The sequence below is a fragment of the Callospermophilus lateralis genome, chromosome 13 (assembly GCF_048772815.1).
Source record: "Callospermophilus lateralis isolate mCalLat2 chromosome 13, mCalLat2.hap1, whole genome shotgun sequence".
NCBI classification, from domain to species: Eukaryota; Metazoa; Chordata; class Mammalia; order Rodentia; family Sciuridae; genus Callospermophilus; species Callospermophilus lateralis.
In genome coordinates this window covers 102,455,780-102,478,169 of record NC_135317.1, presented here as the reverse complement: position 1 = coordinate 102,478,169, position 22,390 = coordinate 102,455,780, and the positions used below count along the sequence as shown (strand labels likewise).

At 34.1% G+C, this 22,390-nt stretch overlaps 1 protein-coding gene and 1 pseudogene across 4 annotated transcripts in view; both read left to right on the top strand.

Annotated features, from left to right (window-relative positions):
• Positions 1-22,390, top strand: part of Rabgap1l (RAB GTPase activating protein 1 like) — a 612,968-nt gene that overhangs the window by 232,184 nt on the left and 358,394 nt on the right. The window lies entirely within an intron of this gene.
• Positions 11,382-11,729, top strand: LOC143379600 (large ribosomal subunit protein eL30 pseudogene; annotated as a pseudogene).

Below are 22,390 nucleotides of genomic sequence, written 5' to 3'. Positions count from 1 at the left end.
TCCCTGTTCAGCTGAATTTGAGGATTGAATGAGATTTGTGGTCCATGTGCTCAGCATGGTGCCCTATACACAGAAACTCTTCAGAATGTGGTAACTGCATTTTTATTATCTTTGTGGGTACATATTTATTAACATCACAACTTAAAAGATATCTAATTCCAAGTTAAATAGAATCAATCCATTGAGGATTTAGGGTTTTCTTAGATAACATTTTTTTTTCCTACCAAATTTGTGTAAATTCGGATTTGGGGTTAAACTCAGATGTTTTTAAATAAAAAAAAAAAAAAACTTTCACAATTTTTGAAAGCGAATTTCTCAGAATTTAGTGATGGAGATTTTATTTGAAATTAGATACATAACAAGCAGATGTTAGGATGAGATAGGTATGATTCTGTGGTCTACCTACCTCCTTACACTGCTGTATTAAATATGCTTGAACATTCTTTTTTCCATTATGGTGCTAATAATAGAAAAGGATTGCCCAAGTATGTCTTACCATTTGTTTTTGCAGTGTAATTTTCCTCACTTTTAAAAATGGAATTTGAACTATTTTCATATATAAATTACCTGGAACAAACAATGATTAATAAGTCAGTTTGCTTTACAGATACCACAAATCATATGAGTTCAAAAATAAATAAAATTATTTTCTTAAAGGGATTTTCTGTGGTTCCCCTGTGCCCTCCCCCCTTCCCAAGCTAACTAATCATTAATTGTGAAACCATCCAACTTTATAAGCAATGAGAAAAATCAAGTTGTAGGGAATCTGCTAAGGTAACATTCTAGGAGCTTGAGGCTAGTTTTTTTAAATGAATAATGATGGGTATCCAATCTATATCACATTTAAATTCCACTGGATACATTTAAGAGTAATGTAAGAGTTTCAGTTTAAACATTGATATACTTCCTTTGTAACTTTAGTTTGAGTAAAGTAGATTGTGTTTTTTTTTTTTTTTTTTTTTTTAAAGGTAACATTCTGAGCACAGCATTGCTTCTGTTCAGGTAGGGCTCTCCTGGTACACCGTAACACTGGTGAGCCAATGCTGTGTAAGTTCTAGTGGGTGCTCTTTTTCCCAAAGAGAGCTATGTTTTAGGATTAAGAAGAATATATAGAAAAAGGCATATTATATAACCAGTTGTATAGAGAAAATCAGGTAGATTTTTCAGTTGTATAGATATTAAGGAAAACAAATTGACTAGAAATGAAAGAATGTATTCCTTTTTCAGTATTTTTAATAAACAAAAGTTTTATACATTATTAGCATTGCTCTAAAATTTAAAAGATTCGTAATTTAATTTTAAATAGTAAAATCAGTTGTGTTTTAAAATATTAAAAGTGATGTTATTAGGGTTTTCTTTTTTATTACTGTTCTTTTTAAAAATTTTGTTTTTACAATGATCATTTCTTTTTAAAAAATATTTATTTATTTATTTTTAATTATAGGTGGACACAGTGTCTTTATTTTTTACTTTATATGGTGCTGAGGATCGAACCCAGTGCCTCACGCATGCTAGGCGAGCACTCTACCTCTGAGCCACAACCCCAGCCAGATCATTTCTTTTATAATCAAGAAAATTAATGTTTTATTAAAAGGAATACTGAACATTTAAAAATATTTTGATGTTGTATAAAATAAGCTTATGTTATTATTGCAAACAACTCTAACATACTGCATTTTTATGAAGATAGTTTATACAGTTTTCTGATTTCTGTAATATTTATTTCAGGTAAATTTTTCAGAGAGACTTGATGACCTTCTTCTTGCAATATTAGATGTTCTTAATGCATTTGTGTCTTAACATAAACAGATTGAAGTGCTGTTTGCTGAATCTGAAATCTCATCACTGTAGGATTTTATATTGCACTAACGATGGCATCTTTCATTTTTCATGTCTTTGTAAAGACCAGAGGTTGGCCCTGCACTGGGGATATAGGGTCCAGCTGCTGCATTAAGTGCATTTCCTAAATATCAGCATTCTACTGTAGGTCGTCCATCTCTGAAGATCATATTTCGTGAATTTCGATTTATTTATTTATTTATTTATTTATGTATATGTGTTTATGACTTTTTAGTGATAAATTTTATTTTCTTTTTACATGTGACTCCCAATGTAAAGAAGGTCAAATAAATAAATTCAGCAGGAGTCTGTTATTTTGATAAATACTTAAAAGATGTATGTGATATTAGAACTTTCATTATACTAATTAACATTTTTGAAATTCTAAAATTCTGAAATATTTAGGTGATAAATATCAAGAAACATAGTAGTCATAGTGGAATTCATTGAATGAAAGTATTTTCTAAGATTCTTTCACTTTCAAAAGTGATAAGGATACTTAATCTGAGGGAAATCACATTTATCTAACTTTAAAATTTTTACTCTAGTTTTGCTTTATGTTTTCTACTCGAGTATAAATAAGGTCGATGGCAGTTAAAAATGCCCAAATATACTGTATAAATTCAAGATGGCAAAATTATTTAATTGCAAGGCACAAAAATAAAGTACAAAATTATGTAGCCCACTCTCTAAAATTCAGAATGGATCTGTGAGTGAAACATAGTTAACCAGAGGTGATCTACAGTACACTTGTCTTTGATTATACCTGACATGAAGATGAGCTCATGTACATATTATATGTAAATGCAATTTAAAAGTGTTTACTAGGGCTGGGGTTGTAGCTCAAGAATGCTTGCCTAGCACCTGTGAGGCACTGGATTTGATCCTCAGCACCACATAAAAATACAATAAAGATATTGTATCCACCTAAAACTAAAAAATAAATATTTTTTAAAAAGTGTTTACTTACGTTCCCAATGGAGTTTGAAGTTTAAAATAGGTATTACTAGATCATATATTTTATGCTAATGGTTTCTTCACACACATTCCATTTACTCCTTCAGGAGTTTTATAATTAAAACACTAAATTGATAAGATTAATATTATTAAAAATGATAGATTTTTAGAGGATTAAAAAGTAGTTTGGTAAGGAGCAGGTAGAAATTATTCTGAAAATACTAGCTTTAATATAAGAAGCTAAGTTAGATTTGTTTTTTTCCTTGTATTATTTTGGCAAAGAAAAGTTACTTTAAAATTATGTTTTTAGAATTGTTAAAGTATCCAATTTCAAAATATAGTTTCTTTTGTGTCAGAAAGTATCTTTAATATAATTTATACCTTGGTTTTTGTGAAATGTTCCTCTTGTCATTGATTAGATTTATATAGTAATTTAAAAGTACAAATAGATACACATCAAATTTGTTTTACTAAGAACTGAGTTTTGAAGAAAAAGTTGATATCCCCAAAATTAATTTTATTTCACTCTCTACTTAAGTTGCACCAAAGGCAGTCTTTAAAAAACTCATGACATGTTCAAGACCTTAAAATTTTTCTGAATTTTTAGGGATGTTTATTTGGAAATCTGAAGAAGTACATTTTGAAAATCATATTTAGAATGTAATATTATTAAATATATGTTGTGATGGCTTCTATTTTTTTTAAATCATCAACTTTACCTAGCAGCTCTGCTCTGTGTTTTAAAATAGATTTAATACTTAAAATCAAACAAATTATTAAAATTTATTATTGGACTTTATCTTGATTTACTTCTATAGTTTTAGATATCTGCGGATACGTCAGTAACATGACAACAGATAAGTGTGTGTGGGTTTGCGCGTGCATTTTAATGCTTCATTTGTACCCAAGTTACAAACTTTGGGCAACCCTACATTCTCAATTTGTAGTCATTCTACAGGCTTCATAACTTTTATCCTAATTAAAGATATACATTTTTAAAGAAGACATATTAGAATTTGAAATAATGTCTTTGGGTGGAATTGTACATGATGTCCTACTTTTGCAATAGGGATATGGAATATTGAGGTCACATTCATTGTAACATGAGGAAAATTCAGACAGGTTCCTGCTTCTTCAATCAACTGTGAAGGTTAAGCAATTATTGGAAAACACTGCAAACTGAAATTTGAAAAAGTGTAAAATGCTTTTTGAACATATGTAATAATTCCCTTGATACCATGAATTAGATGTATTTTTAAAGCCTCTGTGAATAAATACTGTCTCATTTCACATAAGGTTTTTTAAAGTGGTCCCAGCAAGACCACTGACACAGATATGTGTAGTGACAGTAATGCTGGTGGGCAGGTTCTTGAATATCCTGTCTGTGGAGAGCTGGTGTTGTAGGGGAAGAATGACCTGAACCTTCTTTTTTGAGTAGAAAATGAGGATTGACTTAATTCATATAAGAAAAATTCTACATGAAATTTTATCTTTTAATTTCTGACATAGGAAAGGTATTTTAAAGTTAACTAAGTGAACAGTAAGGCCTTGAGATCATGGGAAACTTGAATGATATGTATTATTAGCCATGGTCAGTGTGCTAGTATTTCTTAAACACTTTTTTGTCTGTAGGAGGTAATGAAAAATTACCTTTCCCTTTGAAAACATAGTGGTCATCTGCTGACTTTATTAAGAGGTATATAGGCTGAGTTGAACAGTATTTTCTGTGTATTTAAAAAATTAGTAATCTTAATGATAAATAATTGTCAAAGTCATGCTATATTCTTATTTAACTACTTTTCAAAAGTAAATATGTTATAGCTATGCTCTTTTTTTTCTTAATTTTCTTTTGTAGTGGATTTTCAATGTTGTTGAAGTCATCATAGTTTAGATTTTTCTCAAGCAGTATGATGAAAATGTTTTGGTGTTTTTAACTACAGTGCTTTATATATGTTTGTGTGTAGTCTACAAATTTTACTCAGATAATCAGAGAGATCCATCTGAAATAGCGGTGTTTTAAATAAAACCTTTTAGTAATACTTTAGTTTTATTTCAATTAAATAATGGAGTTACAGAAAAATTAAAAGCACTCAAATTAGGGAGACCCAGGATTGCCTTATAAATACCCTTAGATGAAACTTTTTCTTAAATAGTTTCTAGTATGTGCATCAATTGAATATAAATTAATTCCATGGATTTGCTTGAAAGGGTTATTCTCTTAATTAAATTAAATTTCCATGGCAATTTTTTTGTACTTTTTATTTGTTCTTTTTATATATACCATGACAGTAGAGTGTAATCTGACATATTATACATAACATGGAGTATCACTTATTCTAATTAGGACCCCCTTCTTGTGGTTGTACATGATGTACTGTCTTTCCTATTCCCATCCCCACTTCCTTCCCTTCATTCCCCTTTGTCTAATCCAATGAACTCTGTTCCCCCTACCCTCCCCACAATTGTATGTTAGCATCCTCATATCAGAAAGAACATTCGGCCTTTGTTTTTTGGGGGATTGGCTTATTTCACTTAGCATGATAGTCTCCAGTTATACGTTTTCTAAGAACATATTTCAAAGAAATCTTGGAAAATAATGACCATGACTATGATAAAAAGTAATGTAGAGAAAGTATATATCTCTTTAAAATTGATATACAATTGGTGTCAAAAGAAAATATATGAGTAATATGAACCAATAAAAAAATAGAAAAAGATTTGACATCAAGCTGAACTAACAATTCTATACTTTCCCAGCATAGCTACATGATAACATTGGTCCATGAGTATAGCCAAAAGCTTTAAAATGATTATATGTTTTCAGTTATACTTTGGTTTAGATAATTTTAATTTATGAGAATTCTCACAAATTGAAAGAAATTGAAATTTTTTTATTTTAATTCAAAAAGAAATTGAAAGAAAGAATGAGACTCAGCCATAGATTTTGGCACTGGAAACATCATAATATAAGGGCTGGATGATGGTCTACTTAGTTGTATCTAGAACTGGTTGGGTAGTTGTAGATAGAGTGTAGATTATTGGATTTCATGGCAATTTTAAACTACTTAACCTGTGTTACTAACTTAGGAGTTTTCAAGCTGAATCATTGCAAAAGCCAAATTATTACAATTTGAATTACTAGATATTTTTGCATTTCAAATTAACAAATTAGGACAATAAATACTTACTGAGTTGAGTTTGTTATTTTTTTTTTTCTTTTTGGTACAGGGTTTAAGTTGTGGTTCTATAGTACTCCTGGAATCTTTTAAATCCAAGAATAACTTATTGAATTATAGAAAGCCAACAAGGGGACAGAGTATCTAATTCCTAGAATTTGAGGAAGAGATTGCAGAAAAGTCTTAGGAGCAATTTAATAGATTGAAGTGGTAAGGCATCAGTGCATTCTATGAATTATCTCAGTATCTGGCCATATGTGTGGATGCTGTAGTTCCAGAGTATAGCTCAGAGGTGTGAAAAGTGACTAACGTAAAAGCAGAGAGTGATTCTTTCTCTATGATTCCAGCAGTTTGTCAACTGTAAACAAGATACAGGTCTCCTCTTTCTAATAGTTCTTACCTTTATGCAGCTAATTTACATACTTAAATTTAACCATTTTCCTATTTGTGTAATGTTTTTGCATATAAAACTTGCTATTTATTCAACCTCTAATATGACATAAACATAAATTTATTTTACCTTTAAGTATGGAGTCAGTGTTAGTTAGCATTGGATGTAATCTTTGAACATCAGAGGCATCTGTTAAACTTCTCATCAGCAAATGATAATCCTACAGAATTAACAAGTTGATATACTTATAAGCGGCCAGCCTTTTTCATAATACTCCAATAAGCAGTAAAGAAAATGAAGGAACAGAGTATCTAGCAGTATTAAGAGACAAACTTGTATACAATTCCAAAATGTATACAACTTAAGAAAATGTATAATTTACTTTAATGTATGACATTGTTAGTAGGTTCTTGGTAATTTGTAAGTTAGAAAATAAATGTATATAATCATATTGATGGCTAAGATTTATTAGAGCACTAGGAATTTTATGATGTTTGCCACAGTCAATGAATGAGTCAGGATATAAAGTAATTTTGTATGCACCACAATTGACTTTTACCCTGAATTTAGAAGTTTAGAAATTCTTAGTAATTCGGTTAATCACATATGTTTAATGCATTATCTATTAATTTTTGCCATAACCAATACTATTGTTTTAAACTAACACATCAGAAAATTTTGGTGTTCTTCAAGTTTAGTAATTAGGTGGGAAAAATGAATAAATGACCTTGATATTTATCTCAATGACATACTTCATTTGGTCTATTAGGATAAAAACAAACTGTTACATATGCTTTTATGCACAGAGTACTGTTCCAAGCCACTGAAGTGGCAGAACCATCATTGGATCCCATGTAGTCTCAGTGAATTTCTTAATTTTTTTTTACTGGATGTGTTCTTTCTTTTTTAAAATTTTTTCTTTTTATATATACATGACGGAAGAATGCATTTTGACATAATATGCATACATGGAGTATAATTTATTCTAATTAGGATTCCATCCTCTTGGTTGTATGTGATATGGAGTTTCACGGGTTGTGTATTCATATACCAGCATAGGAAAGTAATGCCAGATTCATTCTACTGTCTTTCCTGTTCCTATTACCCCTCCCTTCCCTTCATTCCCTTTTGTCTAATCCAGTGAACTTTATTGTAAGTTTTCTTCTTAAAGTTTTTAAGAGAAATAGAATCAAACTGTATGAGGGTATTTTGAGATTATTTATACATTTTGCCAGCTTGCTTTCTGAAAGGAGCAAGCCAGATTATGTCAGTGATTTATCAAGATATAGTGTTTTACAGCCAACTTGTGGACTTTTGTTTTATTTTAGTAATTAAAGGAAGTGGTTTTTCACTTTATCCTCTCCCAGTCCACTGATTGTTTGTGATATTTTTCTTCCGTATATTTGATTTTTAAAAAATCAAAGAAATACTAACCAGGACGGATCTGCTGAGTCTCTTTTTTTAAACAAAATTGTCCAAGTTCTTTGTTCCAGGAATCTCTGAGCTCAAGATTGTCTTCTCATGTTCATCAGCTCACCACTGCCTCTGTGCTCTGCTTGGCTGTGCAAGGCTGTGTGTGATTTTAGGAACACTGGGTCCGGCAGTGCTCTTCTCCCATTGTTGCTGCAGTCTTCAGCATTGCCTGTTTTATTATATGTGCTACATTTTGGGAAAGGCTTAAGATTTTTTTTCCTTCCCATCCTTACAGCAGTAATATTCATACTGACTTCTTAAGATAGAGGAGAATCTTTTTCTAAGCAAAAGAACTTAAGCCCTGTGTCCTTGAAGAATTTGTGGACATCAAGAATTCAGCTACTAGTGTCTGAGAACCTCAGGCCTGGTTTTGACAGGTAGAGTTTCCCTAACCTGCAAAATGTGGGCCCAGCTCCCACCCTGGTGGCTGGAGCAAGTGAGGGTCTTTACTGCTTCTGAGAGGTCCTACCTGCTTTCAAAGGCATGCCCCTGAGAATTTACGGAACAGGCAGCTCCAGGTCTGTACTTTTCTCCTAGCTATGTCTTTATATCTGAGATTACTCAGAATGCTTTGTGTCTCTGTAGTGCTTATTCCATTATTCATTGAATGCAGAGTACTCTGCCTAGTAAGCTATTTATTTGTTGAGTCAAAGTGAATTTAATTGTTGAGATTAACTATATTTCTTGAGTCTCTTCCCAGCAGTCCTTTTCCCCCCAACTCAGTTAAGAAGTGGTTGGACTGAAGGTACCTCGAAGTTCCTTTTCTCTTCTGCCTTTCTGTTATTATATAAATGGGAAAGCTATTGAAAAGAGTATTTTAGGGGAGTTGAAAGATTATTTAAAATAGGTATTCACTTTAATTGGATTCTTCCTTCCAAAATCCACATTTAGTGGATTTGTAAGGCTTTTCTTGAAGATGATTCTTAAAGAATAGCTGTGGTAGCTCAGGATTTTAGATAATTTTTTAAAAATATTCAACTGAAATGAATGGCTTTGTGACTTCTCTGACTCTGATTATATAGAAAAAAATTAAACTATTTTACCCAAGTGCCTTCTGTATACTTCCATGGAGTCATTGGTTTTCATCAACCCTTGTTTTAGTCTGGAACCATTCTTGTAAAATCTGGTTTTGAAGCTCCTCGCCAGCTCTTCCCTGAATTAGTTCTACTATATCCTTCTTGAAATGGGGCTCAGAGATGAAAATAATGTCCTCTGTGTGATATGACCAGTAACAGATTTGGTTTATGCACAGTACTTCCATTAATTCAACCAGCAAGTAAATTAGGCATCTTTGATAGTTATATTTTATTATCTTAATATATTAAAGTTTAATTTCAATAAACTCATACATCTTTTTTATATATGCTCAAATATGTTTATTCTTCCTGTATGCAAAATAGTTTGTATTTTTAACAATGCAGTTTTACGTTTTGCTCTAGTTTGAATCTTAAATGTCCCCCAAGGGCCCATGTGTTAAAAGCTTGTTCCCCAGTGTAGTCCTCTTGGGTGGTGGTGGGAATTTTAAGAGATGGGGTCTTTTGAGAGGTCTTAAGTCATTAGGGGCATGCCTTTGAAAGCAGTGTAGAACTCTGTCCCTTCCCTGGCCACTTCCAACTACCTCGTCACCACAAGGTAAGCATCTTCCTCTATCTTACCTGCTGCTATGATGTCCTTGACTCACCCCAGGTCCAAAAGCAATGGCCCAAAATAATCATTAAATAAGTTGATTGCCTCAGGTATTTGCTATAGTAATAGAAAGTTGACTGGCATACAACTTTATGTCCCTTAAAATTTACATTGTTAGTATTGGCTAGTTTCTCTAGCCTTTTTCAAATTCTGTTCTTTTTCTAATATGTTCATCAATTTTTTAAAAAAAACTATTTTTAGTTTTCAGTGGACCTTTATTTTTTTAAAATTTATTCATATGTGGTCCTGAGAATTGAACCCAGTGCCTCACACATCCTAGGGAAGCACTCTTATCACTGAGCCACCACTCCAACCCCATATTCTTTAATTTTTCAGCATCTGGAGATGTAGTAAATATATCTTTAATGTGTAAATTTAGATGAATTGATTTAAAAGTTAAATTATCCCCAACCCCATCTTTCTTAGGAGTTCCCAAGACAACACTCATGTTTCAAAATTTTTTGGAAGGGCTCATAATATTTAGCCTATGGTCACACTTAGGGCTAAGATTTATATCATAAGCAAAGGGATTTAAAGTAATATTTAGCAAAGGGCACCAGGCTCAAGTATTTAAGAGTTCTCTCCCAGTAGAGTTATGTGGTACCCGCTTCCAGCAATGAGTTGTGACAACATGTGTAAAGTTTTGGGAGTTGGTCACAGAAGCACCTATCAAGATTCTAGATTTCTAGAAGGAGAGCAGATATTTAATATAGTCCATATGTTGGTACAAACCATCAAGGCTCATTGAGCCACCTGTTCCTTTTAGGGGACATTTTATGTCAGTGTAGGGAACCATTTGCTGGCCAAGTTCCCAAAGCTAGCTAAGGACCAGCCTTGTCAGTGGGCTGCTGAGGACAGGCAGATTTGGGTCTGTTGTCTTGACCATTTTCTCTGCAGTATATGCTGATACTTACTAGAATACATGTATAATGTAAGTGTTTTATGGTATCAGTAGTATACAGTTTCCTGTGGTACATACCAATGGGAGTCATTCAGTTTTCTTTGTGTTCGTAGAAATGACTTTGAATTGAAGGCCTTTTTGATGAGATTAGACCTGTTATTTTTATAACAGTAAACCATTCATTTATAATACACATCACCTCACTACTTGTGTTGATTTCTTCTAAACAATAGTTTCAGTTATATGTTTTTTGTTAAGAATGTTGAGCAACAGTTGCCTCTTTTTCCCCCTCATGACCATTAATTAAAAAATATTGGTTACATGGCTACATTACAAAAATGCTGAACAATTTAAGTTATAGAACCTATTTTTTTCTCTAATGCTTGTTTTTAATCTTGTTTATACTTTTCTAATGTTAATAGGAAAATTAATCAGAAAATCACAATTTGGAAATAAAACCAACTTAATCTTCATAATGTGAATTTCATGAAGTATGTCTTATTTAAGTTCTTGCAGAAAGATACTGCTAATTTTATAACCCTTACATTGATGTAATCCAAGTACATATTTTGGACTTGTCAGAAAAGAATATATTATTTTCTAAGCTTCTATATTGAATTACAGATTTTGAAACAGCCAAGAAACAAAATTTTAAAATCCTTCTGTTATTCATCAAATATAATTAAACATATGGTCATTTGATAGCATTTACCTTGAGAAATATTATCATTTGTATCTCATAACTACCCTTAAAATACAGATGTTTTAATATAGATATCTTTAACATTTGGAACACAGTTTGCAAAAAGATTTCTAAGAATGCCTTTTAGTGGAGATTTTTCAGAGGAAAGATAATGACCTTTGGGATTTTTATTTAAGTACATTTCTGCCCCCCAAAATGAGTGAGTGCTCTAGCTCTCTGGCCATCTTGACGGCTGCTCTTGGTTGGGGCAGGAAGATGGTGGCCACATAAAAGAAGAAAAAGTCTCTGGATTTGATCAACTCTTGGCTCCAGCTTGTTATGAAAAGTGGAAAGTAGGTATTGGGGTACAAGCAGACTTTGAAGATGATCAGACAGGGCAAAGTGAAATTGGTCATCCTCGCCAACAATTGTCGAGCTTTGAGGAAATCTGAAATAGAGTACTATGCCATGTTAGCCAAAGCTGGTGTCCATCACTGCAGTGGCAATAATATTGAATTGGGCACAGCATGTGGAAAATACTACAGAGTGTGCACACTGTCTATCATTGATCCAGGTGAGTTTTATAACATTGGAAGCATGCCAGAACAGACTGGCAAAAAGTAAAACATGTAAAATTTTTCTTTAATAAAACTTGGCAGAGCGTGTTTAAAAACAAAAAACAAAATGAATGAGTAGATAGCATTTCAAAATGATTCTTAGAGAGTGATAATTTTGTGATGCTCTCCCCATACTAATTCATTGTTCTCTTTAAATAATGTCACAGAAAGCACGTGTAGTCCCAGGGACTGAACTATCATCCTTTTGCCAAATAGAACTCTCCAAGTCTGGCCTTATACCTGTTTTCCAGTCATGTATATCTATCTAGCTGCCTTCAACCCACTTACTGTAGGTTTCTCATAGAAATGAATCTGAACAATTACAAAGGGGAGTCATCAACTCTTATCTTTAAATTAATATCTCTTTTGTTTTCTTGTTAAGTTCACTGGTACCAATATTTACTTAGATTTCTAACTTAAGCCTGTGTGTTTTAGATTACTTCTTTTCTTCCATGGAAAGATCACTTTTTTCCCTTTCTTCATGTATAGGTTCATTATGGACTTTATGTGCTTTGAATCTTAGGAATTTTAGATGAACTGGTAAGTTATGGACTACTCCTACCCTAAGGATTGTTTCATAACTTATTAAGTTGGTCTGTTCAGTCATTTGGTGGTTCTGTGACTTAGAAGATACTTCCTAGCCTTGAGCCAAAATCTTATTCCTTGAAATGCCCACCAATATCTTACATCAAATCTCTAGAGAAGCACAGAAATACCTCCATTTATATGTGGTTCTTCTGGTATGAGAAAACTATTTTTACATAATTCTTCTCTTTCTGACTAAGCATCTTTATTTCTTTAGCATTTTGCTTATTTATTCATTTAGCAAATATTTATTGGGCACCTCTTAGGTTGGTAACTACTATCTGGTAGTTACCAGTATTCTTACATGTACATCAAAACAAAACCACCTGAAAGTCACTGTGGTACTTGGCATGTAGTGAACAAGAATAATAAGTTCTGTTCTCGTGGGGTTTACATCCAAACAGAGGTGAACAAACAATATTCCAGTCGAAGTTACCAAGTAAAAAATAAGGTAGTTTCAGATTATAATAATTTCCATGAAGAAAATAAAACAGGGTTACCAGAGAGAGGATGTGGGGATGGAAGGCCACTTCCCCATGTGGTTTGGTTTATAGGGCTTCATGATTATGACTGTACCCCACTCAGAAACGTGAATGGCCTTTACCAATTTGGAATCCCTGTAGTGATGTGCTTCTGACCTGCTTTTGTCCTGTGTGTAACTAGGAAAGTGGGAGCTGCTAATTGGTGTGTGTAGTGGAACTACTGGGATTACCATGTCAGCTAGGCCACCTCTGAAGAAGGCAGGCCAGAGCATAGACTGGTAGGCTACAGTTGGTTGTGGACAGTTTCCTCCTTTGTAATGGGACTAACAGTTGCCTCATCCAGGCTATGTACTTCCCTTAATGCAGCCCAGGTGAACTTAGCTGTGTAAGCAGCAGGGTCATGCTAGTTTCATAGTCTTTTCAGCTCTATGTGGATAGTAAGATCTTCAGCTAGATCTTACTTCTTTTGAATTGGACAGTCAGTTTACTGAACCTAGTTGCAGGACTTTACTGTCATCTCTCACTTAGCCCTTCTTTCTAGTTTTTTTTTAAAAATATATATATATATTTTAGTTGTAGGTGGACACAATGCCTTTATTTTTATTTATTTATTCTTATGTTTACTGAGGATCGAACACAGTGCCTTACCCATCTAGGCGAGCACTCTACCACTGAGCCACAACCCCAGCCTCCCTTCTTTCTAATTTTATGTGATCTTTCTGAATCTGTTATAGATGTGAAAAGTTTACCTTCTTTGTTTAATTCAAGCCAATGATAATGATGTAGACAGGAGTGTACCATAGCAGAATTTACCAAAAAGCTTTCTTCTAAATTTATTTTGCCTTATAAGCAGATTTCAAATATGGCCATTTATCCACTTCTAACTCTATATATTTAAACCTAGCTGCTATGTTTTCCTTTCCTTCCTTTCCTCTACTGTCTCTCTCTCTCTCCTTTTTTTTTTTTTTTTTTTTTGAGGGGGGAGGTGGGTGGCAATATGGGGGACAAAACCAAAGACGTGCACATGCTAGGCAAGTGCTTTCCCACTGAGCTTTTCTAGCTCTTGTAAAATTTTATTTTGAGATAGGGTCTCACTAAAGTTACCCACACTGCTTTCAAAACTGACAATCTTCCTGTCTCAGCTTCATAGAAGATGGAATTACAGGCTTGTACCACCATGCTCAGCCCTTTTATTTTCAGTTATTTCATAGATACTTGTCAAAAAGAATGAAATAGTGTTTCAACCAGGACTCTAGTGTCAAACTGATTTGGGTTTTAATTTTTTTTTTCTACTTTTTGTTAATACTAAGCATGTTGCCTAACCTCTCTGACCCTTGCTTTCCTAATAATCATACCTGCTTTTAGCGGCATGTATGATAATGAATATGAGTCACTGATTATAAGTACCCAACATACAGAAGAACCCAGTAAATGTTAGCATCAGGAATAGTCATTATTGTTGGCCTTTCAGGAATTAAATATACACTGTCTCAGGCTTTCCTGATCTAAAAACTTAAATGAGTATATACACACAGAGACACACAAATATACACACTGCAAGGTTCCCCTTCCCATTTATTCTTAGGGATAGATACAGTTAAAATATCTTTATTTTTAAAGTCTTCAAAGCCATCTGTCCAGAATTTTAGTAGATGAAGCATCACACTTATTGCTGAAATTCATATTTTTTGTTGAAAGCTTAAACTTTGTCTTCTCTTTAGGAATTTATCATCTTTCTAATGGTTCACAGTTTCTCAAATATTAGTATTACCGGATCTGTTACTAGGTACTTTGGTGTATCTTTGTGTCTCATTAAAATGCAGCATGGACATGAGAGTCTGCAAATGATTTTGGGAAATGCTGGATGTTTTACTTAGTCATGGTTCTCAGGTCTCTATGAGAGAAAAATATTGTCTGAAAATGGATGAGAAATGACATTTATACCATAGCTACTGTATGACTAGTACCATGAACATATCTATACATATCTTCATCGTAAACATGTATAATACATATTATTTTATTTAACCCTTTTAGCAATTTCATTTCACAGGTAAGGGTCATACTTCAAATAGTTTGGTTGTCACATATCTAAATGGAAGAATCTATAGAATTTGAATCCACTTTTGTCTGCCACTCAAGACAAATCCTTTCTACTCTATGTTGCCTCCTCTTGCCTCCTACTATCTGGTAGTTACCAGTATTCTTACATGTACATCAAAACAAAACCACCTGAAAACTAATAAAGCAAACTAACCTAATTTGTTGTAGAGGAGATTTCCAAAACCAGAGAATTGATGAGGATCATGATTAAAGTTGCAAATTTCCCTGAATAAGAAAAATTTAGCATCTTAAAAATATTATAAAATCATAAAATCTTAGGATTAGAAGAGACCTCTTTGGTCATAATTTTTTTTCTACCCATGTAATAGTCATATAAGTGGGATTATATTATAAAAAGGTCATTTTAAGTATTTCTTTTTTTATTTTGTTACTGGGAATTAAACTCAGGGGGCGCTTAGCCACTGAGCCACATCCCTAGCCCTATTAAATTTTTTATTTTGAGACAGGGTCCATTAAGTTGCCTAGGGACTTGCCAAATTGCTGAGGCTGGTTTTGAACTTGCCATCCTCCTGCCTCAGCCACTGGAACCACCGGGATTATACATGTGTGCCACCTCCTATGGCCAATTTTTAGTATTTCTATAGTTGAAATATTTTGTTGAGATTTAAGATCAATTCTTACCTTTTTGGTACTTTTCTATAACATCTTGTATCTTTTTAATATATATTTTTTAGTTGTAGCTGAACACAATACCTGTATTTTATTTTTATGTGGTGCTAAGGATCAAACCCAGTACCTCACGCGTGCTAGGTGAGCACTCTACAACTTGCATTTTTAAAGGGTTCTTCTGTATTTCTATAATCTAATGGTCATATAAACTTGATTCATGTGAATAAAGATAAGCAAAAAACAAAAAATAGAGACTTTAGATTTCTTCCACACGAGAGAGATGCTGTGGTGGGTTTTAGGTGTAATAGAGGTGTCCTAGTGACTTAGACTAAAACACCAGCAGAGAGTTTTGCATTAATACACAAAAAAAAGTACAAACAGACTGATTTCACGTTAAATAACTCTGCTTTTTATTTAATTTTTTTTTACTTGTAGATGGACACAATACCTTTATTTTATTTCTAAAATTTATTTTATATGGTGCTGAGGATTGAACCCAGTGCCTCACATTGCTAGGCAAGCGCTCTTCGACTGAGTTACAACCCCAGCCCAAATCTGTTTTCTTTTTTTTTTAAATAAGAATTTCTCCTTGTCATTGTTGAATGATAGATTTGTTAATCGATTCTCTGTATTGATTCTCTGATTTTGTTAGTGTTACAGCATAAAATATTGCTATCATCTACTTAAAGTTTAATAGAATATTATTGATGGGGTAAAATTAAAAAGATACCAAAAACAAAGCAGAATGTATAGATATGTTTGTGAAAACACCAAACCTTGAATTTCAATAGTGATTATTAGTTCCCTAGACTACTATTGGATATTATTGTGCCAAATATTTAAAAAAAAAAACAGAGAACAAAGAATAGACACTGATGTGTGTGTATGCATATTTGTGTGAGTATGTGTATTTATGTATATATGAATATTTTTATATACAAATATATATTCATATATGTCTTATAAATGCATGTATATGTGTGTATGTACATATGTGTATGTATATATGAACTTTTTTCTCTTAAAACAATAAGTCAGTAAGTTTCATGGGGCAAGGACTTTGTGACATTCCACACTGTGTGTCTACCACCTAGAGCCATACTCCATATATGGTAGGTATTCATTAAGTATTTATAGACAGACTGTCTTGACTTTACTGTTAAGTATTATACTAAAAATCAGGGGAATATTTTTGCTTTTGAATAGATTATCCTGCTATTCACATTGGGATTTTGCTTAAATATGTTTATGTTTTTTCTCTCTAACTTTTAGGATGCTATTATCAAAATGTTTTATAAAAAGCTAAAACCAGAATGTATACATACTTGGTGTGTGTGTTATGCTTATGTTTTTTAAATCTAGTATTAGAAATCTGTAGCTGTGACTATACAACAGCCTGTCCTAAATTGCTGAATGTCAGATAAGTATTGCTTTGATTTATTGTCCTCAATAAATGTCTCAAATCTTTGCACTTGTATATATAATTACATATGAATACATTTGTAACAAGGAAATTATTTTAGTTAACAGATAGCAGAAAGTGTCATGTTGTTTCCTGTATTTTTCTAGCAACAAAGTTACTATTTCCTAGTAAATCAAGTCATTTCTCTGTTGTGAATTAATCCTATAAACCACTATTCCAGCATTTTTCGTTTCTTTTCTTTTTTGAGAGAGAGAGGGGGAGAGAGAGAGAGAGAGAGAGAGAGGAAATTTTTTTAATATTTATTTTTTTAGTTTTCTGCGGACACAACATCTTTATTTGTATGTGGTGCTGAGGATTGAACCCGGTGCCGCATGCATGCCAGGTGAGTGCGCTACCACTTGAGCCACATCCCCAGCCCCTATTCCAGCATTTTTCATTAGTGGACAATTTATATCAGGCTCACCGTTAGTTTCTGGGAGTACACCATTCTAATAAGCACTATCTTAACACCCCTTAAGTCAGAGTATCTAGGATGTGGAAATCTGAAACCTGAATTTTTGACAATCTCTTCAGGTGAGTACACTCAGAAAAGTGAAGATCATTATACAAAACTGTTCTGGAAGTGTCTCTGCCCTGGGGGAAGAGCAAGATCCTGGAAGTTCTGCAGAAAGACTCTCTCTCACTGAAAGTTCTTGCCCTGCCCAGTAGTCAGTCTTGGGCCACTGATTGTGCAGTTTGAGTTAGAACCAAGTTTGAGTTAAACTGTTTTCTAAAGCTGTCAACTGGAATAAAACAGAAACATCAAAATGGTTCACCAGACCAGTCCTGAAAAGAAACTAAATTTCATTCAGTTCCAGTTCCTGAAAAGTGTCAGCTAGCTGCCTTCATTGTGGATTGTCACTGACAAATGGGCTTCTCACTCCTTTAAAGCCCAGGGGAAAACCAAATCCTGTAGAACCAAGCTGCAGGGGGAAAGTGCAGTTGTTCCAGGTGGATAAGAGCAGAGCTTTCTCTGGCATTATGAGAATTGTAGCCTACACATGTCCTGTGTGTGTCATCATTTTTGACTCTGGCTGCATGATCTTGCCTACGATACAGCCACCGCCCACCTGAACTCTTTCCTTACTAACACAGGACCAGTGTACTTGCCAGCTGCTTGCCCAGATGTCCTGGCTCAGCATCTCCCCATCTCACAGAGCAGATAGCTTGTCATAGCTGCACTTCCTGTTTACCTCTCTACCATCATCCAGAAACTGAGTCTTACTTTCAGATCTTCCATCAGGTTCTTGTACTTTCTAGTCCCTTGAAAAAAAAAAGTAATTTCACACCTTACTATTTGAGATTTAAGAATAGGGACATTATATATTAAGTAATTTTTTATCATTGAAGCAACTAACTAGCATTTAACTTATACATAGCAGGCATTTAGGAAAAAAATCTTGATTTATTGATACTGATTATGTTTCAATTAAGGCCATTTCAGCTACTTTGTATAGATTTCTTCAGGAATGGTTTTAAAAGGTTTGTATTTATCTGTTTTTGTATGTAGTATTTATGTTTGAATTCAGTCATAGACCTTAGCTGTCATGTGGCTGCAGCTCCCTTTTGATTGAATATGATTATTGCATTGATGATATGTTACTGGTCTTGAATTATTTTTCCTTTCTACTCAGGCTGGGATGTAATGGTAACATTAATGTAAATTGATCTGCTCTAGTAGGGAAAGTAGAACTATTCGGTTCGCTTTCTAATACTGAGTATATCTGGTAGGAAGTAATTTGTGTAAAAAAGGAGATAATCTCTTCATATATTAGGATTATTTTGTGTGTGTGTGTGTGTGTGTGTGTGTGTGTGTGTGTATGCTCACGGTGCCTTGGATTGAACCCAGGGCCTTGTGCATGCTAGGCAAGCTCTTTACCACTGAGCTATACCCACAGCCACATATTAGAAATTTTGCCAAACTTAACAAAATCTTAGAAACCTGGGCATTAATTAAAATTTAATACAAGGCATCTACATTTTTAAAAGAACTTTAACAAGTCCAAAGTAGAACTAAATACTAACACCCAAACAGCTCTAATTTTTGACCTCCAAGCAAACTCCATTCAGGTGTTAGATACAGGTAAAGTTCTGCCTACCATAGGTGTTGGAGTCCCCTCCTTTGAGGACTATGGGCATGGGAGTCTCTCTAATGAAGCTCAATCTGGCTGTAGAATGCAGAATTTATTACAAGAGGTCAAGAGACCAGCTAGGAGACTCTTGTGGATTGAATGAATGTGTCTCCCCCACTAATTCATACATTGAAGCCCTAACCCTAAATGCGACTATATGTGGAGCTGAGGCCTGTTTTAAATGAGGTCATAGTGTTAAGGCATTAATCTGATAGGACTGGTCCTTTATAAGAGGATGAAGGGACACCAAAGCTGGCTCTCCCTGCCATGTTAGGGACATAATGCGAAGGTATCCCTCACAAGTCTTTACTGGGAATCAAGTTGGCCAGCAGCTTGATTGCAGCCCTCCAGCCTCCACAACTATGAGAAATAAATGCCTATAGTTTAAGCCAGCTGTCTGTGGTGTTTTTGTTATGGCAGCTGAGGCAGACTGAGACAGAGAACCCTGTCATAATCTGACCTTGAAGTGAAAGGGAAAGGACAGTGGAAGGAAAGTAAGGAGATGATTATGGTGGGAAGGCAAAGAAAGTGATATGAAAGAAGAGCATGTGAGACCTAAGTGACTAACAACATGGGGGCAAAGAATGCGGTTTAGATTTGTGATGAAGTCAACAGATTATTTGTCCATTTTCCCAAACAGGGGTTAAGTTTTTTGTAATTATGTTGAGGTTCCCCAAATCAGCTTGGATCTGGTGATTTGCTAGAAGGACTCTTAGGACTCAGCATAGTATTTTCATCATCATATTTACTACAGTAAAAGGATACAAGGAACTCAATTAAAGGAAGAGGCATGTGGGCATGTCTAGAGGGAACCAGGCATGAGCTTTCAAGAATCCATTTGAGTTCCATTTGAGTTTCACAGGCTGAGTGATTCCTCCACTATTAACTTGTGAACATGTACAGTGTTGTCTGTCAGAGAAGCTTGCTTGAGCCTGAGTCTAGAGTCTAGGGTGTGTGTGTGTGTGTGTGTGTGTGTGTGTGTCTGTCTGTCTGTCTGTCTGTCTGTCTTGTAGATGGACACAATACCTTTATTTTTTTTATATGTGGTATTGAGGATTGAACCCAGTACCTCACACATGCTAAGCAAGTGCTCTGCCACTGAGCCACAACCCCAGCCTGAGTCCAGAGTTATTATCAAAAGCCCATCTTGTAGGTATCCTTTGCTTAGCATGTACCAAGATTCCTGAACTTTCAGGACAGTAAGCATTTGATATGGGCTGTGTTGGTTGTGTAAAGAGTTAAGTATAGTAAGCCACACTCATCAATTATGAAATAGTGGGAACCCTCCTGCAATTCAAGTCTGCAGATGCCAGCAAAGGGAAAAGCTTCTGAGCAGACCTTACTAAGGTTGTCAGTTTTAGGCTTGCTGTTATCAACTCTTTTCTGCACAATAATGTTCTAATCTTTAGAATTCTGAGTTTAAAATTAAAACGGCTAAATCTATAAACATATTAGTTATATCTATGACATTTAAATTTTAATTATTTTGTTAATGAAATTTTAATAAATTTTGAAGTGATTTACTGACCAATTGGATATTGTAGATATTTTGCCAAAATTTGAATATATTTTATAAAAAGAGAAATTAAAATAGCTATTCAAAAATTTGAGCTATAATTTTAGGTTATTTCTCTTCTAATATCATACCAAATGATCTATTAAGGTAAAAGACAAAGCACAAGAGATTTATGAATTCCTTAATGTTATAAAATACTTTTCAGCTACTATGTGTAACTCATTTAAGTATCTCTTTAATTTTTGAATACCTCCAGAACCAAAAATTAAAACATGAAACAAGAAAATGAACTCTTGGTACTATTGGGAAATGGTTCTTGGTAAGCAGGGATTTATTGTATTCATGATACCTGAGAGGAAATATTGGACAAGTTAATTAATTAGTCTTTTACCTAAGTGCTTTATTTGTTCAAGTCCTCCTGAAGCTCCAGTGCAGTTTCTTTCTCTGTCTTCCACAGTAGCGCAACCCATAAACCTTCATTCTGACACGGGATCTCTTTATTTTGAGAACACAGTGCAAGAGAGGTGAACAGGCATTTCTTTGGATCTTGGAGTATTTCTCTGAAAGTAGACATGTAGGGTTTCTGGTAACACTGTTTCAGTCTGAGCCAGATCCCAGTGGCAGAAAGTATTCTTTAATGTATTTAATTTGGGTTGTTTATGATAGTGAGGGCTGTCTGAAACATAGACTCTGTGACAGTGACCCCTCCCTCTTGGATCTAATGATTGGTACTGCTTGAGTATTGTAATATCATTTGGGTATAAAATAAAGTGTCCAAAGGTGTCATAGGGTAATGCCTCTCACAAATCTCTGTAGCTAATTGATGTGTTTGAAGGCAGCCATATTATTATTATTATTATTTTTAATATCTTTGTTTTATTTATTTATTTTTATGTAGTGCTGAGGATCGAAGCCAGCACCTCGCATATGCCAGGCGAGTGCTCAGTTCTGGGGCCCAGTCTCAGCTCCAGGCAGCCAGACAGCCAGATTATTAAAGTATAGAAACAATAACATTTTTTTTGGACAAATTTACCAGAAGACATTGAGAATCTTCCACATTTCAACAGGGCCTTGCCTTTGACCAGTTTGCTATAATGTGTGTTTCAGATATTTACAATGTCCCTAACGTGTTTTGATGTTTGACTGATGTGGGATCATATCCTAAGTAATCCACATCCAGGGAGGTCAGTTAATCTCAGACTTGATGCAAATACAAATTACCAGAGGATCTTGTTAAAAAACAAATTCTTAATCAACAATGCTGGAATGACCTTGATGGTCTACATTTCTAAAAAGTCTAAAAGGTGATACCATTGTTCTAGTTTAGGGACTGTATCTAGCTAGAAAGTGTGTGTTACATCTCTTTCTTTGCCTCTTACTGCATTACCAAGTGTCTACTTTGTTATTAAGTAGTAGTTAAACCTTAGCATCAGCCAGAATCACATGGGAGAAATTATGCCAAAAATTATACGTGCCTGAACTTCAATCCTCAGAGTCTGTTTGGTAGGGTTTTAGAACACAGGAAACTACATTTTTCAAAGCTTCTCAAATCTTGATGCAGGTGAACTAAAACATGTTGTGATGGGCAAAAATGTGACATATGCAGTCGAGGGGAGAAATAAAGAATGTCCATGTGCTAATGCCCTTAATAGAATTTCACTCTATAGGTTCTTAATTTAAAAAATGACAATCCTTAATGCTGGGCACTACAAACACAATAATTCAAGCTGCTAAAAACAATAAATATAATTAATTCGA